This window comes from Camelus ferus, chromosome 18 (assembly GCF_009834535.1).
Source record: "Camelus ferus isolate YT-003-E chromosome 18, BCGSAC_Cfer_1.0, whole genome shotgun sequence".
NCBI lineage: Eukaryota > Metazoa > Chordata > Mammalia > Artiodactyla > Camelidae > Camelus > Camelus ferus.
In genome coordinates, this window is record NC_045713.1 from 31,121,305 (window position 1) to 31,140,091 (window position 18,787).

At 48.3% G+C, this 18,787-nt stretch overlaps 1 protein-coding gene across 1 annotated transcript in view; it reads right to left on the reverse strand.

The window, feature by feature from the left end:
* The window catches only part of SCNN1B (sodium channel epithelial 1 subunit beta), a 55,523-nt gene that overhangs the window by 35,889 nt on the left and 847 nt on the right, over positions 1-18,787 (reverse strand).

The window sequence follows — 18,787 nt, forward strand, 5'->3', positions numbered from 1 at the left end:
CCTGTTCTGTAGGTTTCTCCGCTCCTGGGTCTGGGATTATATCAGCCTCCATCCCAGGAGTAGCGTGACAGGTGTCCTGTCTCCCCAGCCAGATCCCGAACTCCAAAGCATCAGATGTGGCCACAGCTGCCATAAAATCACTTTCTTTTTGTGTGGTCTTTAAGGAGAAACATGCGTGCACCTGGCCTTTGCACTGCATGTTAAACCCTGCAGGATCTGTCGTCGTTACGAGGCCAGAGTGCTCCTGGTTGGGCATTTCCCTGTCCACCTAGTAACCAAGTACCACAGGTGGGTTTAAAAGTGACCACACCTTGTAGCGATTAAACACTCACTGCCTGGCTTCTCTGCCCATGGCAAGAAAATATAAATGCACCACAGGAGCAGAAGGATGGGACAAACTATGAGCACAGGCACACAATGGAAGATAGGGAAGGATGATTAATTATTTTTCTTTGAAGAAAAACTATGGATTTCCAGGTATCTATGTGGATAGGAAAAAAAAATGTGGATAGGATTAACCAAAATGTCTATAGTGATTATATTTGGGTGGAAGGGTCTTGGGTTGTTTAAAAATATATATATTTTAGTTTATCCATGTTTTGTAACTTTCCTACAATGAACATATACTGCTTGTATTATAAAAAATAGTAAATAGAAATACAATTTTTTACAGCAACATAGAAAAAAGCTTATGCTAGACTGTTACTAGAGAAAAACGACTACATGGAAAAACCAACTGTCAGAAAAAACAGTTGTTAGGGCAGTGGGAATTATAAAATTTACTTATTTATTTTGGCAGAGGGTGGTAATTAGGTTTATTTATTTATTTATTTTAGAGAAGGTACTGGGGATTGAACCCAGGACCTTGTGCATGTTAAGCATGTGCTCTACCACCTGAGCTATACCCTCCCCTCCTAGGATTTTTCTTTTTTTTTTTTTTTTAATTTAGGCTTTCTAGAACTTCTTAGATGCAACTCTGGGGGAAGCCACAGCGGGGATGCTGGATTGGTTGGATTTAAGTGTCTACTATTCGGCAGAATGGGGGTCTGTCAGAGACGTTCAGATTAGATGTATACTTCAGCTTCTGTTCTAATCTTTGGAACTGTTTTCCAAATTTTTCTCTTACTTTGATAGTTTTTTTAAAAAAAATTAAAAAAAAAAACAGACAAAACGGAGGGGTATTCAATCAACTAGGAAAACCTGTCTGGGGTCTCCAGCAGCCTGGTAATTCTTTCCACAATTTATGCAGAAGGATCTTTTTTTTCCCCTTTTGGGGACGGGGTGAGCCAAAGATGGATTTCAGAAGAGGTGGTGGCATCAGAACTTGTATTTCCTGGATGACTCCTGTCTTCCAAACCCTTGTTGACAGAGTCTTAATGCTGTGTTTGCTTCCTCATTGCCGAGGACTCGGCTACACCAGGCTTTATTCTGTATGATCACAGCTACATGGGAATACACCTCGCCCACCAGGCCCGGTGCCAGGAGCAGTGTCATTGCGTCCTGATGGATGGATGACTTGGGGGTGCCAATGGCGAGCACACAAGCCCTGCCCCTACCCAGCCATGCAGGTGGCCGCTTGCCCAGGGTGGGTGGTGTGTGTTGACAGCTGGCAGGGAAGAATATGGTCAGTTTCATTCGCTCCCTACCTCTCCGCCTGCCAAGGCTGAAGGCAACTTGCAGTGGAGACTATCTGCTGAGCCTTGGAAGATACCAGAGGCGTGAAGGGTAGAGATGGAGAAGGGAGGTGGTTACTGCCCTCAGAAGAAAATGCACTGTCTCAGACTAGAGACAGAAAAATAAGGTCAACTTGGTCATATTTTGAGGCTCACAAAGTAGGTCCAGCTCGCCAGCCTTTCTGATTCTTATTGGGAAACATGAATTATTCTAATATCGTTAAAAATGTGAGCTTTGGAGTCAGACAGACTTGGGTGGAGAGACTTGGACCCACCCCATCACCTCTCTGAGCCTCATTGTTTTATCTGTCAACGGGGCCAGCAAGTGTACTTCCCGGCCTGGGCTTTTAAATTTTTTTTTCCTTTTTAAATTTTTTTCAGTGAGGATTAAAATGAGACAATGCATATAAAGCGCTTGGCATAGAGTTGAACAAATGTTGGCTGTTATTAGGAAAGAAAGGTGGAAGCATGTAGGTGGCCACTGAGTTCACAGACTTCCTTGCAAGGCTGCTTGGGAAAGGACAGGTGCTGGAAGGGGAGTTTCCCAGCTTGATAAAAGAATAATTCGCTTTTTGGACTGTACTTCCCGGAGGCTCAGCTGTCACCGTGTCCCATTCCCAGGAGAAAATTTCAATGGCTCCCGGTGTCTGCAGAATCCAGGCCTCAACCGTACGGCCCCAACCTACATGTCTCTTTCTCTTCCCCTCATTCCCCTTCAAAATGGGTTGGTGGTTAAGAACCTGGGTTCAAATCCCAGCTCTGTCACTTCCTCGCTGTGTGACTGCGTGCAACTGACCTGTCCTCTCTGCACCCTGGTTTTCCCATCTGTAAAACAATGAAAAGTCCCGACTTCATTGGGCCAGTGTGAAGATTAGGCTGTGTATGTGAAGGACCTGGCACCGTGTCGGGTGCATAGAGAGGGAGCGGTGTCTGTGGGCAACTTCCCTTGGGCTTCTCTCCTATCATGTCCGGTGGCCCATTCCCTGGAGTCCATGGATGCTCTGGAAATTCTCCCCAGCTCGCTTTGACTCCTGCTGTTTCTCTCCTGCAGTGCCCTTCCCCCAGGCCCAGCTCCAGGGGACGTCATCTTCCAGAATGGGAGGCGTCTTCCCTCGTCCTTGGCCCCAGAGTATCTTCTGTGGACCAGCCGCTCCTGTTTGATTGGCTCCCATCTGCCTGGTCTCATGGCTACTTAATCCCTTTCTAATCTATCCTACTGGGTGAGGAGGGCCCTGGACAGATCACCGATGCTCGAGCTTGGAACTTTGCACCAGACAGTTGCTCAATAAATATGTCTGGACTTCAGAGCTGGGGGGCAAGGCTGACATTCAGTTGCCATGCCCTGGTATAGCTGCAAGAGTTCTTTATGGCTGGAAATCTTCCTAATTGGAAGATGCCTTTCACCCCAACATTCCAGCGATCACCGTTGCTTATGTGTGTAGGGGTGAACTGGCAGGGGAAAGCACCTGCCACTCTGAGCTGTGTTATGGGTTAAAGCACATGGCCCCCAAGTTCATGTGTTGAAGCTGTAACACTAGTGCCTCGGGATGTGACTGTATTTGGAGACAGGGTCTTTGAAGAGGTGATTCAAATAAAGCCCATGGGGTAGGCCTAACCCGATCTGAGTGGTGTCCTTGTAACAGGAGGGCATTTGGACACCCAAAGAGACACCGGGGTTGCGTGAACGCAGAGCAAAGGCCACATGAGGACACGGTGAGATGGCAGTTGTCTGCAAGGCAAGGAGAGAGAGTCCTGAGAAATCGGCTTTCCCGACACTTTGATCTGGGATTTTCAGCCTCCAAAACTGAGCAAAAATAAGTTTGTGTTGTTTAAGGTGCCCGGTCTGTGGTAGGTATTCTAGCTGCCCCAGTGGACTGACAACAGCTGGAGAGAGAGAAGGGACCCGCAGGCACGAGGGTGCATAGGGCTGATGAGAGAGGAGGCTGGAGGACTCCCTCCAGCACTGGGATAACGGAATCACTAAGTCCATCCCCCACCCACAAGGAGGAGTGATTCAGGCACAGGGGTGAATCTGTTCTTTTCCCCTCAGCCAAGGGATGCCATAACCTTCCATGGAAACACACTCCTGTGTCTAACCACCTGCCTTGCAAGCCCGTCCTCATTACCAGGCTAAAGGCAGTAAGTGGCACCTTAAAACTTTTTTTTCTTTTTTAACTTAGGCAGAGACAAAGAGCTAGTGTCCAGGCTTTTGGTAAAAAGACCTTGCAATTTTCCCACAACAGTCCAGCAATCAGTGGCTTCCTGTCATACTGAGAATAAAAGTCGAATTCCATACCAAGGCCTGGAGAGCCAGTGAGGCGCTTGCCACCTCCAGACTCACCTCCTACCCCTCTCTCCCTTCCTCCCTTCAGCTCTGCCAATGGGCCAAGATCATGCCACCTCAGGTCCTTTGCACTTGCTGTTCCCACTGAATGCCCCATCCCTGGCAGCTTCCCAGCCCTCCTGGCCAAGCACGGGGATCACTCAGTGAGCTCTTCAAACATACACACGCCAGGGCCTCTCTCACAGCAGCTCTGAGTCCCCAGGTCGAGGGATCTGTATATTTTAAGTCCTGCACAGTCTGATGCACAGACCATCTCCCTAGATCGTCAAAGAGTTGCTTCTTCTTTGACGCCTCAGCTCAAATGCCACCTCTGAGAGGGGCTAACCCTGACCCCTCATCCCCCGCAGAGCACTCTAGCCCACAGCCCCGTTTATTCTCTCAGGAAAACCCCACACCGTCAGCAACTATCTCATCTCTTCATTTCCTGTGTGTTTGAATCTCCCTGTGGGTGTGCACTGGCCTCTCTCCCCAGCTCTACCCCAGAAGTAGAGCTTCTCTGTCCAACGCAGAAGCCACAAGCCACACGTGGCGACTCTTGAGCCCAGGAAACGCCATGGAGCTGAGATACGCTTTCCATGTAAAATGCTATCCGGGTTTCAAAGAAATCATACGAAAGAGACATGAAATATTAGTACTTTGCAAGATGAAAACAGCTCTGGAGATGGCATCATCTCATTCAGTTCTTGAGTCAGTCCTGTAAGGAACCACGCCCCCACGGGACAGCCCAAGGTCACCCAGCCAGTGATGGGAGAGCTGCAGTCTGCAAAGGGCTGGCCTGGCCTCCCCAGTACACCTGTGCACCCCAGGACCAGGCCCTGAGTGCCATTCTGTCATGCACAACTCAAAGGCCCTCCCTGGGACAGACAGCGGGCAGGGGCTTCTGGCTGCTGGAGCCAGCAGCCAGTCCCTGCCCTCATGGTCCAGGAAGAGGATCAACCCGTTTGTAATCTCTTATCTCCTCCAGCGCACCCATCCGGATCCGGCTGTGGCTCTCTCAATTTCAAGGACTCTGGGGAGCCGGTCCTGGCCCGGGTGGTCATTCTTGTTCAAATCAGTTGTGGTGGCTGGTGCTGGGCCCAGCCTGACCTGCCAGAGGGCCCCGCCCCTGTCCCCGAAGCTACAGCAGCTGTGGCCTCTCCCCTCCCCGCCCTGTGGCTTCAGGCCTGGAGCTGCTGGCCCTGGGCCCACCTAAGACCCCATCTTCAGGGTTCAAATCTGCTCAAGCAGGGCCCCCAGTGGTATTAGATAGAGACATTTTGGAGGGTTCCTTTGTTGTAAGATGCACAGATCAGAACCCTTTGGAATGGGGCAGGTTTGCAGTGCACAGACAGAAAATTCTCCTGTCTCCAGGCTCCAATTATGTCTTTAAATCGTTGGTTTGAACTTGAGGAAACTGCTTGGGTCTGGTCAGAGATAGTGATTGAAGAAGCCGATAAAGACCTGATTTCCTCAGCGACAGTTGGATGTCAAGGAGTTTGACCTCAAAGGGAATAAAGATCCCACCACCTGGGGGACCGCGGAGCCCCCACCCCAGGTGCCAGCCAGTGGGCCAAACTGTGCACAGCCTAGAGCAATGGTTCTCAAAGTCTGGCCCCAGGCCAGCTGCTGGAGCATCACCCAGGAACATGTTACAGAGGCAGATCCTCAGGCCCCACCCCAGGACCTCCTGTATCAGAAACTCTGGGTTTGAACAAGCAATCTGGGTTTTCATAGACCCCTGCAGGACGTTCCAGGCCACACTGAAGTTTGAGAACCAAGGCCTGCAGTCTACAGCCTTCTTCAAGTACCAGCATCGTCTAGAAGCTTCTTAGAGATACAATATTCGGGCTCCACTTACTTACTGAATCAGAATCTGCACTTACCAAGATGCCAGCAACTTGTGTATATGTTAACATACAGGACACGCTGGCCTAGAGATCCTTGCAAGAGTCTCAAACTCAAATGCTTCTAGGCACCAAGCAGGTGATGTTAAAAAAAAAAAAAAAGTGAAGCCAGGTCAGATGCAGCTGATTCCTGCCACTTGGAAATGTTGACTCCAGGATGGCCAGATCTTCCAGTGTTTCAAGAGAATCTGGAAACCCAGAGTAAAAATTACTTCGGGTTTCGTACATAGCAGAGGAGCTCCCTCACTGCGATCTATTGAAAGTCAGCCCTTGACACAAGGATTTGTGAAAATATTTTTTAAATAAAAATTTAAAAAATAGTGGAATCTAAAAAAAACATAAATATAAAACAGAAACAGACTCATAGACATAGAATACAAACTTGTTGTTGCCGAGGGTGGGGGCGGGAAGGGATAGACTAGGAGTTCAAAATCTGTAGATACTGACAGGCATATGCAGAATAGATAAACAAGATTATACTGTATAGCACAGGGAAATATATACAAGATCTTGTGGTAGCTCACAGTGAAAAAAAATGTGACAATGAATATGTGTATGTTCATATATAACTGAAAAATTGTGCTCTACACTGGAATTTGACACAACATTGTAAAATGACTATAACTCAAAATAAAAAAAATATATATATATACACACATATATACAAACATAAAAAAGTTTTTAAAATAAAGAAATAGAAAAATGACTGTGTGGTCACACGAAGTCGATCCTATGGGAACCAGCATACAGGCCCAAAGGCGCCGCATCTCTGGGCAAGCTTTCTGAGCTTGGGACAGCCCTCCCAGGCATGGCTAGAGGCACCCAGTGGGGACTCAAGAAGGGCTGGGAGAGAAGTTCCCAAATCTGGCTGCAGAATAGAATCACCTGCAGACCTTTAAAATACTGGTCCCTGGCTCCCGCCCCACTCCCCGACGGTCTGATTTACTTGGTCTGGCGTGTCCCCAGGTAATTCCAACGGGCAGCAGAGTCTGGGAACCACAGGCTGGCTGGAGCAGGGATCGGCAGACGTTCTCAGTAGAGGGCCAGACAGTGATAGTTCAGCCTTTTCGGGTCATAGGATCTCTGTCGCAGCTACTCAACGCCACCACCATAGTGTGAAAGCAGCTAGTCATGCTTTATGACCAAGCATGCCTGTGTTTCAATAATACTGTAATTATAAGCACTGAATTTTGAACTTTGTGAAATTTGTACGTGTCACAGAACCTTCTTTTTCTCTTGAATTTTTTTTTCAACTACACCAAAACCATTCTTAGCTCATGGGTTGCACAAAAACAGGTGGTGGGTCGTAACTGGCCTTCGGGCCTTAGTTTGCTAACCCCTGGGTTGGAGGAATGAATTGAGGGCCTGGACTGCAGGCTCTCTCCTTCCCGGTATTTACCCACACAATCTCCACAATCTCTCCTACACAGTCTCCGAAAAGCAGCACTTGATTATGAAAAGGTTATGTTGACAAGGCCAATCAAGTATTGACTTGGTCTGGCTCTGGGCCAAAGACTTCAGATTAAGCCCTGAATCCTTCACCACCCTGGCAGGATTTCAGGGAGCTGCCTTCCAGTGGGCAACTCTGAACCCCACCTCCCTGGCTGGCGATGCTGTTGACCTTTAACGGGTACTGGCCATTTAACTGTGGGGTGCACAGTGTTCTTGGAGCTTTACCTGCATCCTCTCTTTCCTTCTCACTCCCCAAGTGAGGGAGGCCTCGAATATACCCATGTATATTATTATATACCCATTTTTTAGATGAGGAAACCAAGGCACAGAGAGGTCAGGTGATTTTCTTAAAGTCACAGAGTGAAAGGAGTAGAAGAGACCTGACTCCAGAGGATCCTCTCATAACCACTTTGCTATATTGCCTCTCAACAATCCATCACCATCACCAATCAATACAATGTCCAGACACAACCTTCTCCAGGACAGTCTTGGGTAGCAAACCTGGGCTCTCTGCATCCTGATTGGCATCCAGACACCACTCAACCTTCTCCACCTTGAGCTGCAGCCAGGCTTGAGGCACCCAAGATGGATTCTGTACCCACTCCGGGAAGAAGGAGGCTAGCAGAGCAGCCCCGTATGACTGTGCAGGTTGTGCACTGCACAACTCTAGGGGGCATTGTTCACGATGTATTCCGTGCGAATGACACCCCTGGGCTTGTTGAGCTGGAGGCTGGAGGCGAGATGCTCAGCGTTGCCTGGCATAGGATTGGCCATGGGTGCCCACCATTATTGCTGTTCAGAAACAATTTAACACAAAGGGAGGAGAGCCTAGAAGGCAATGCCACCATGGATGGTGGGGGTCTGGGCTCAGGAGCAGGGAGCAGCTGGCTCTTCCTGGGACCTTCTCCGCCCAGCTTGGAAAAGGATCCTGATCCTCGATCTCTCTCGGACTGGATGGACTGCAGCTCGAGCTTTGACCCCTCAACCCTGCTCCAGGTGAAAGCACTTCTCTCCCTCCACACCCTGCCTCCTTGGAAGGAAAGAAGGGCCCTTGAGTGTTCTCTCCAGTCCTGCCCTCAAGCTGCCCTGTGCTAGCCCTCCAGCACCCGTTCTCACGCTGGGCAACACCTGCCCCTTGCCATCCAGGGTTGCTAGGAACTCCCAGCCAAATGCCCCAACCTCCCCCCTGTAACTACTGCTGCCCTTGCCAGACTGTTTTCTGGTGTTTCGTTTTGCTGTTATGACTTGAGTCAGGCCCTGTACCAGCACTGTACATGTACCAGTTTGTGTGACCCTCATCACAACCCTATGAGGCGGGAATTATGATTATCCCCATTTTACAGATGAGGACTTGGAGGTTCAGAGAGGTTAGGTCACTTGCCCAAAGTCACGCAGACAGAAGGGATCAGAGCCAGGAATCAGATTTGCGTCTTTCAGACTTTAGAGCCCAACTCATCTTTCTAGGGGATTAATGTGTCATGTCCTCTAGGTCTGTTTCCCTGTCTGCGGGTTGGGCCTTGAGTCTGGGGAGACATGTAGGTAACTATGATGTTGCTGCTGGTGGTGATGGTGAAGGAGATGATGGTAATGATGGGGATGATGGTGGTGATGATGATGATGATGGGGAGTGATGACGATGGTGGTGATGACCATGATGTACCTACTGGACAGGGTTATTGTGCAGACTAAATGAGGCAACACAGGTGAAACATTGTTCATGTGCATCCTCTATGGTTAGCGCTCTATAGGTATTGAGTCAGGGGGGGTCCCTGTGCCCTAGACCTCCAGAGAGTGTACCACTGCTTTGCAGTTTATTAAACAAACACCCTCCTCTTCAAACACTGGGTCAAAGGCATGAATCAGAGACAAGAGAAGGAAAAAAGGGTGACATTTTCCTCTGTTGGCCGCTCTTGTTTCCAGCTAAGTCTCCATTTCCTGCCAACCTCTGAAATGCAGCTTGGCTTTTCTGGGCCATGGGCCCAGGCTTTGGAATCAAGTCCCTGGGAAGGAAGCCTGGCCTCGGTGGGCTTCCTAAGCCCCTGGGAGGGCAATCTCCCAGGCCTCCAGGAAGATTTGGAGGCTGAGAATCTGGTGCCCAATCAGGGACTGCTGCCCTAAGAATCACAGCCACCTGCAAGCTGGGCGCTGGCCTGCCCTCTGGGTCAGGGAGATTAGGATTTCCTCCACCTGCACAGTGACCCAGGGTCGTTCCTCGAGGAGGGAACAGTTGAAACCTTATACTTGGCTGCTGGTAAAGCAAGGGCTTCAAGAGCCATTGTCACAGAGTAAAAATTTCCATTCCTCCTTCACACTCACCTCTCAGATGACATTTGGAAGCTGAGGAGAGGCGGGGGGGGGGGGCAGTGAGCTCTGTGGTCAGACTGCTTGAGGTTGAATCCTAGCCCCACCATTTGCTAGCCTCCATGTGACCTTGGGTAAGTTACTTAACCTCTCTGAGCCTGTTTTCTTATCTGCAAAATGCAGACAGTTACATCACCTGTTTCACTGGACTGCTGGAAATATACAGTGAGATTGTGCAGCAAGAAAGCTTGGTTGCTCCAAGCATCAAGTGAGGCAAAGTGTTTGTACTTTTACGGTAGCTGAACGAATTCCATGAAATAACGTATGTGCCCGGCATGCAGTGTACACTGAAAAATGCTGCCTATTTTGTAATTACTACTGTAGAGGAGAAAGCCAAATGGACCCCATCAACATTTATCTGACAAACGACATCTTGTGTTGGGAGAAACTGAAGTCGGTTCATCACTGTGCACAAGGCAAGCAAAACGACATGGTTCCCAGACGGGCCACACCTCCTGGAGTGAGTGAGAGGCTTTTTGGAGCTGTCTGACGGCAGGGAGGGGTTGCAGGGTGGGTTTTTAGTCAACTAGATCCTAAGATCCAACAGGAACACAGCCCCACCTAACTTAGGCCCAGCCATTGGTGGGCCACTGGGGGAGCTCAGGAGGGGGAGTGAGGATGCAGAGGGGGTCAAGGGGTGAGGTGGGGGCGGGCCAAGGAGTCTCCTGGGGGCTGGGAGACATGGCTTGTTCACCGCTGTATCTCCAGTACCTAGCCCACTGCTGGCACTCATCCATCCACCTATCCATCCATCTACCCATCTGTCATTCATTCACTCAACCAATATTCACTGAGCATCTAAGGGGAGATGGGGCTGCAGCAGTGACGCAGTGAACAGAACAGACAAAATCTGACCCTCTAGAAGTTTAAAGCCCGCAGGAAACACTCCCCAAATATTCCCCAAAGCTGGGAAATGTGTCTGACCACCGCTTCTCCCGCCTTGCTCCTCCAGGTTCTGCCATCTGGGGTCGGGGCAGATCTGCCCAATGGGTGGGTCGTCCCATGACCAGGCTGCCACCCACTGTCAGCTGGTGGCAGGAGGGTCAGGGAGGGGTGAGGACCAGACGGCTCCTGCTCCAACAGCCAGCAAGTTGCAACCAACCAGTCCACCCTCCTCCTCTTGACTGTCACCCCTCCCTCGACACACACACCCAGACTGATTCCGATCTTTCAACTTTCCCTGAATTCTACAGGTGTTTCAGTGTGTTCAGCCCAGGACTCTCCTCCCACTGCCCCACCCTCATCCCTTCTTGAAGCAGCATATCTGGAGTAAATCAGAGCAGTCAGAAGGGTGGGTGGGGCTGGTGAATGGGAGAGGGGTGTCGATTACCTGCCGGCCACAGGGCTCAGGGGCTTGCTCACTTAACGCTCCTGCAGGAGGTACCATTGTCCCCTAATCCACAGGCCAGGGCTGGGGCTTAGAGGTTAACCTAAGCGCAAGGTCACAAAGAGCTGAGCTCCAGCGCCAGCCTGTCTGACCCCCAAACTCTTAACCGTTCATAAACGGAGTGTCCAAAGAAGAGAATTAAGGAGTCTAGCAGGTGTTAACACTTAAACCTTGGCAGTAACACTCTGAGGAGAACAATGGTCTCTCCAAGCAGCCTGCAGGAACCCAGGACTCCCCAGACCCAGTAACTGGCCCCTCCTTCCATTGGGAAGGAACTGACATGTGCCCAGCACACGTCTAAGCGTTTTACATCCCCCTCGGTCTCTAAAACAGTCCTTCTAAGGTCCACAGCCTCAGACCCCGCGGGTTCTTTGTGGTCTCTCTCACCAACCAAAGCCTCTGTCCAACTCCCCACTGCGGAACCAACCACTGACAAAGGACAAAGATGATCCCTCCTGGGGTTGGGGGGTGGGTCCTTTCAACCAGGAAAATCAACAAACTCCACACACAGACCCAGGTGAGAGTGGAATTTCAGGAATTAGCTTGTTCTGGGAGGTTGCAATCCAGCTCCTGCTTAATAGAGCCGGTTCAGTGCCCCTCCTGACGGAGGATGTGCCAGGCTCCTCAGGTCTTAGCCTTCCTTCCTGACCTCGGCTTGGGAGTGAGCTCCCCGACACAACAGGAGGAAGCAAGGCTGCCTGGGTTGTCCCAGAGGTCTGCAAGGAAAGGGCCGTGTTTGTCATAGGGCCCCCGACTCCCTAGTCCTCTGATTCTCCAGACTCTCCCTGGCAGGGAGGCACTGGGGAGGAGAAAGCTAAGGCTGAATCTGGGTTCTGTTGTTATCACTGTGGGGCCCCCTGGGAAAATCCCTGAGCCCCTTGGAGCCTCTTACTGCCCCACCCCTCATCACCTGTGCTCCCCTTATCTTATCTTATCTTATCTTGGCCTCCCCAACCCATCCCAAGGAACCTCTCCAGATTCAGCTCAGCCCCATGACTGTATCTTCGCTAGGACTCCATTTCCTCAGTGCAAAAAATAAATCCCTTTTTTCAAAACAAAAGTGCTACGACTTTCGGGCTTCTTTCAAGTTTATTTATCTTCTTAACATTTACTTAGGACTTACTGTGGGGCAGGGTCTGCTCTAAGCACTTGGCACCTTTAATCTTCATGACATCCCTAATTAGGTGAGAATTATTATCACCTCCAGTTTACAGATGAGAAAACCGAAGCACAGAGAGGGTAAGTAACTTGCTCAAGGTCACACAGCTAATCAGTGGCAGAGCCAGGATTCGGATCTCTTGTAGGTTAGGAGGCCACAGGTTAAGAATTGCTGCATCTTTGGTAGATTCCCACAAGCCAAGATGATTTTGTCTGACTCTACATTCTGGAATTTTACATTACAGAAATGGATTAAAAAAATTTTTTTTTTGCAAGTACAAAGTCGATATAAAAATATAGACGGTGCTGGCATAAACTCTCTCTATATAAAATCCCTCCACCTGAATCTGCTGGTCTTAATATTTGGTCCAATGGCCTTTCTATTCTCCTAAACCTGACTTCCTACAATGGTTCCAGAGATGCAGAGCAAGCACTTTGTATGGATAAAGTCATTCAGTCCCTGCAGGATTCCTGTGCACCAGGTGCTCTCTGACAGCCCCACTTTGCAGGTGAGAAAACTGAGGCTCAAAGAAGTACACACACTTGATCAAGTTCACAACAGCTAAGGAATGGTGGCATCAAGGACCAGAACTCAAGCCAACTGATATCAAAGCCCCTACTGGTTTTTTTTTTTGGTTTTTTTTTTTTTGAGTCATCTCTAAATTTTTTCACAGTGGCAAAAGATACAACATAAAATTTACCATTTTAACCATTTTTAGGCGTACCCTTCAGTGACATTAAGTACTTTCACATTGTACAACCGTCACCGCTATCCATCTTCAGAAGTTTTTCATCATCCCAAACAGAATGCAACTCTGTACCCATTAAACACTAACTCCCCATTCACCCTCCCCCTCAGCCCCTGGTAACCTCTATTCCACTGTCTCTCTGAATTTGCCTTTCCTAGGTTCCACATAAGTGGAATCATACAATATTTGTTCTTTTGTGATAAAGGCCCTACTTAAAATAATTAATTCTTTTTTTATTGAAAGCAAATTATATAATTTGGGCAGTATTCAAAGGGGGAATTAACCTTATCTCCAGTGTCATGCTTGTTTTAAATAAGGAGAAAGAAGATACATGTGGCTAGATTTTCTAAGAAAACTATAACAATGTACGAGGGAAGAAACATCTCAAGAATACCAACTTGGATGAAAAGAAAAGTAAGTCTCCTTTTCACCTATCAGTTTCTCTCCCCAAAGTCAACCAGTATCACCGGCTTCCAGGGTGTCCTCCAGATTTTAATCTGCATGTGCAAATATATACATATATGGACACATGGAGTCCCTTTTAAAAACACACGCACAGGTGGTATAGAATATTATACACTGTTCCATACCTTGCATTTTTCTTTTAATTATACAACTGGGAGATGGTTTCACACTTACTCTAGAGGAGCCACTGCTTTGTTTTGAACGGCTGCATCATATTCTCTTGTGTGGCTGTCTCGACACGTACAGGACTCAGTTCCCTTCTGATGGATGTTTAGATAGTTTCCAAATCATTTACTCCCACACAACGCTGACTATCTTTGTTCTAACATGATGTGCCCAGTGGTAGGAAATCCACTGGATAAATTCCTAGAGGGGGAGCAGCAGAGACATAAGGTATGGGCATCTTATTAGGGCATCTTACTATTTATTTAATGGAGGTGCTGGAGATTGAACCCAGGACCTCGTGCACGCTACGCATGCGCTGTACCGCTGAGCTATACCTACCCCCTCCTTTTGTACAGGCATCTTAAATATTGAGTTTTCTTAACTCCCCCTGAGGCTGTCCGGATTCGAGCTCCCATCACTGGAGTTGAGAGTCCTGGTTCCTCCACCAGCCTCAGTGTTACCCAGAGATCTGGCAGGTAGAAAACAGAATCAGTGTGGTTTTGTTGTGCATTTCTGTTTCCAAACAGATAAAAAAAGAGGTGAGCATCTTTTTACGTGTTTGAATTTCAATTTGTATTCCTTTTTATGTAAATAGCTGAATTATGCCCTTTGCTTTTTTTTCCTTTTTTTTCTTTTTTCTTTTTTGGATCAGGTAGTTGGTCTTTAATTCACAACAGCTCTCTTTGTCATAAAAATGGCAAATACGTTTACTTATTTGACATGCCTGGGCTTACAGAGTTTTGTTTGTTTTGGTCACGCAGAAAATATTAATTTTTAGGTAGACAGAATCTTTTTTTTCAGTTTTTGTTTGTTTGTTTGTTTGTGGGGGTGGGTAATTAGATTTATTTATTTATTTTAAATGGAGATACTGGGGATTGAACCCAAGACCTCGTGCATGCTAAGCACACACTCTACCACTGAGTTATACCTTTCCCCAGACTTAGCAACTATTATCATTTTTTTTAATTAAAAAAATTATTTTTATTATATTTTTAACAGAGGGACTTGGGGTTGAACCCAGGACCCATGCTAAGTATGCTCTCTACCACCGAGCTATATCCAGCCCCTCGCCCAGCAACTCTTATCTTTGAAGCAAGGCCCATGATTCCACTCAGGAGCTTCCACTGTTCCACTGCCCCATTCCTAGTCAGTGCTTTGAAGAAGACGCACGGAGTGGGGCCTGCTTCTCAATTGGAGGTCCTCTGCAAAATATGACTGTCCCCAAGCTGGGCTTAACTCCTTATCACTTCACCTGGGGCCTCCTTAATGTTCCTCACTGAGGAGTTTGGGATCATTTTTCTACTGCTCACGTGTTCTCAAAGCCTGTCCACAAGGGCCCCCAGGCACACAGTCCCGAATCATAGGCTTTTATCAGGAGGTGGGGACACGTCCTCGTCGCCTGGGGCACCCTTACTAGGAAACAGCTCCTTTGAAAGACAAATCTTGCACCAGGTCATTAAGGTGGGCCCACTGGAGGCAGTGAACCTAGGAAGGAGAGCCAGTTCTAAAGAATAAAAGCCCCACTAGGCCCCCTGGGCAACTTTCCTATCGGTAAAGAAGCGGTTCTTTCCAGCCTCCTGTGCGGAGGGGAACGTACGTTTGTTTTAGGACATCTCCTCCAGCTTTGGCCTTTGGGAGGACAGAATTCTCACCATGCACCCACTCTTCTAGTGGGAGATAGACTCAAGTGGCCAGAGAGGATTTCATTTGACATCTTCCTCTAGGCCAGTGATTCTGACCTGGGGGGCTTGTTAAATTCCAGTTTGCTGGGCCCACCCCCTGATTCAGTAGGTCTGGGTAGGGTCTGAGAATCTGTATTTTGAAAAAGGCTCTGGGTGATGCTGATTCAGGGACCACACCTTGAGACCCACTGGTCCCAGGACAGTCACTCCCTGGGGACCCCCATTTCAGGCTGGGCAGTGGTGTGAGTTAGGGTGAGAGGCCTGGAGGAGCACAGGTCTCATTCAATCAAAACAACAGCAACCGCTCCGTGCCGGGTACTGTGCGGAGGGCCGTGTGTGCACTCTCACCTGGTCCTCACGCCAAGCCCATGCAGTAGGTTCTTCTAATACTATCTCCACTTTACAGCAAGAAAACTGAGGCTCAGAGAGGGTGCACAGGCTTCAGAATCAGACAGATCGGGGGGTCTGATTCCAGTTCTGCCATTGACATACTGTGTGAGCTTTTGAGCAAGTGGCTTACCCTTCCTGAGTGTCTAACTCATCAGTAAGTGGGGGACCAAAAACCTGATTCCCATGGCATTATGAGGATGACAAGGGTGGTGATTATAAGAGCATCTGTACACAGTAGATACACAAGAAATGGGGGGAGGGTATAGCTCAGTGGTAGAGTGTGTGCTCAGCATGCACGAAATCCTGGATTCCATATACCAGTACCTCCATTAAAAACTAAACAAATAAACCCAATTACCATCCCCTCAAAAAAAAGAGAAATACATTCATCCCCTTTCCTGCCACAAGTCCCATCATGATCTCAAGGTCCTTTTCTGGCTCCCCAGTCCTCCTGCCTCTCCCCACACTCTGCGACACTTTACCTGAAGTCACATTTGACCACTGTTTCATCTGGTCATGCCCCCCCAGGCCTTTGGAAAGGCTGTTTCCTCTGTGTTGACATGTCTTTCTTACTCTATTGCTCCAGAGAAACTCCTATTCATCCTTCAAAACCCACCTTAGAAGTCCCCTCCTTTTTGTCACTTTCCTTGCAATGTTGCCCTCTTCTTGCCCTCGAGCAGAAAAAACATCCAGGATTGCAGCACCTTCTCTAAAGAAGGTGCTCAAAGTGTTACTTTCCTTCCTTCTTTCCTCCTTCACTTGTGTTTCCGCAGCATTTTATATGGAGTACAATTTGGAATATAAATTGCAGTTACCAGGACCCGGCAGCTTATACACCATCAGCAACAGCATCATCAACACTTTGTATAGTCCATATACCAGGCGCTGCTGTGAGAGGTTTAGGTTTGTTGATTCATTTAACGCCTGAAATAACCCTTTGAAGCGAGTGCTACTTATTATCCCCATTTTCCATACAAGGAAACCCAAACACAAAAACGTTAAATCATTTGCTTTAGACCACACAGCTAATCCGTGCCAGAGCTGGGTGGCAGAAGCTTGCGTGGAGTCTGTGTCATTAACTTTTATATTATGCTGCTCTTTAGGAGTGAGGGCTGGGCCAGGTGGGGACTGTGTCATCCCAGGGGGCCTGCCCCATCCCAGGGGGCAGCTGAATGATGAGGCCAGAGTTGTCAGCTTTTCTGATCCTCTTTTCTCCAGAGGACCCAGAAATAATGAAGTTTTACGTGACATTGCCCACTTTTTAAAATCTTGGGAGAAAGCTAAAATTTAAAAAAGGAGCATGGGTGATAAACAAGTTTCCACTGTATAGCACAGGGAACTGTATTTACTATTTTGTAGCAACCTATAACAAAAAAGGAATATGAAAACAAATATATGTATGTACATGTATGACTGAAACATCATGCTATTACACCAGAAAATGACACATAGTAAACTGACTATACTTCAATAAAATAAATTAAAATAAATAAAATAAAATAAAATGGAGCGAGGGCCTTACAAAAGCTGCACACAGGTCCACTTTGTGACTTCTGCTGTCTCCTGTGTCTCAAAGCTGGGGATCTCAGCTCAGTTCATTTCTGCATCTTAGCTCAGGGTCAGGTGCACAGTAGGTCCTTTGTAGGTGCCATGATACTTCTGGACCCCACTGTGAGCTGAGCTTGGCTCTCACAAGCAGAAATCTCATCCTCAGTCCCACACAGCACTGGGAGTCCCTGACCTGCCCCTGGGATGTGAACGAGGTCCCAAATGGTGGTCCTGAGCGTCACCCCCAGCCTGAGGCCATCTCTGGGTCTCCTCTGTCCGAGACAAGACCCCCCTGCTTTCTGAGTGCTGACAATGATCTAAGCATTTGGTTTCATCATCCCACTGACCCACTCAACACTTTTGGGAGGTTGCCACTGTCATCATCCCCATGTTACTGATGTGAAACTGTGGCTCAGCCGGAGGAAGGGAATTATTGCCCAAGCTGGGAAGAGGTAGAGCTGGGACTGTAACGCAAGCGGCTCTGATTCCAACTTTTCCCCAACTGGCTGTCATCAGGCCTTCCACCAAACTTTGGATGCTCCTGGCCCACGTTCTAGAGCAAGCACCCTCTCACGGCAAAGCCTGGTCCTGGAAAGTTTGTGGTACACAAATGGGACCCTGGACACTTCAGTGTGTTAGGCATGGTTCCTAACTCCTTCTGTGTCCTATTGGAGGGTGGAGACAGCATTGAGGGTATCTAGAGGGAGCCTCTGGACACGGCCCCTTGTGGGAATTCTCCCCACTGGGGCCTGGACAGGCAGAGCTTGTGGCCTGGCTCAATCCCAGGACTTTAGGCTCAGCAGAGACTGCAGATAAAGGGATGTAGTGTTCGTCCTTGTTCACAGATAGACAGGATAGAAGCGTGCATATGTGCACCTGAGCATGCGTGGGCACCTTGTGCCCATGCATGCATGATGGAGAATGGAGGGGGGGCCTGGTCCCCCAAATTCAGATTCTGTGAAGTTAGTTTGGGACAAAGTGCAAAGAAATCTTTCTTAACCCAGAGATGTCAGTTTACAGAAGAGGCTGAAATAGAAAACAGTTCCCTAATTTTTATGACCTAAATGCCCATCAGTAGGCAAACCCATGGTGGAAAACTGTGCAGCAGCTAAAATAAATAACCTAGATTTATATGCAGCAACACAAATAACTTTCCAGGAAATGATAACTGGAGGGGGTGGGGGGGGCAAGTTGCAGAATGATGTGGATGGATTATACCATTTCTATTAAACATCCACCCACAACATGACTATGCAGCTTACATACTTTCTGTGGGTACACGTGTATATGACTACATGGGTGTAGGTAAGGTCTAGAAGGAACACCCCAAATTATGAAGGCGGTTACCTTTGCAGAGTAGGAAGGGCAGAGGGTGGAAGGATATAGACAGATGAGAATGGATCTGTGTATTCCTCCTAGAATCAGACTGTTCAGTGGGTAGGTAGGTTGGGTCACTGGTGGCTGTCATGTGGGGCCACAGGGATGCTCAGGCCTGAGCAGTGTTCACACAGGCTCCTCATCGACTCTCTG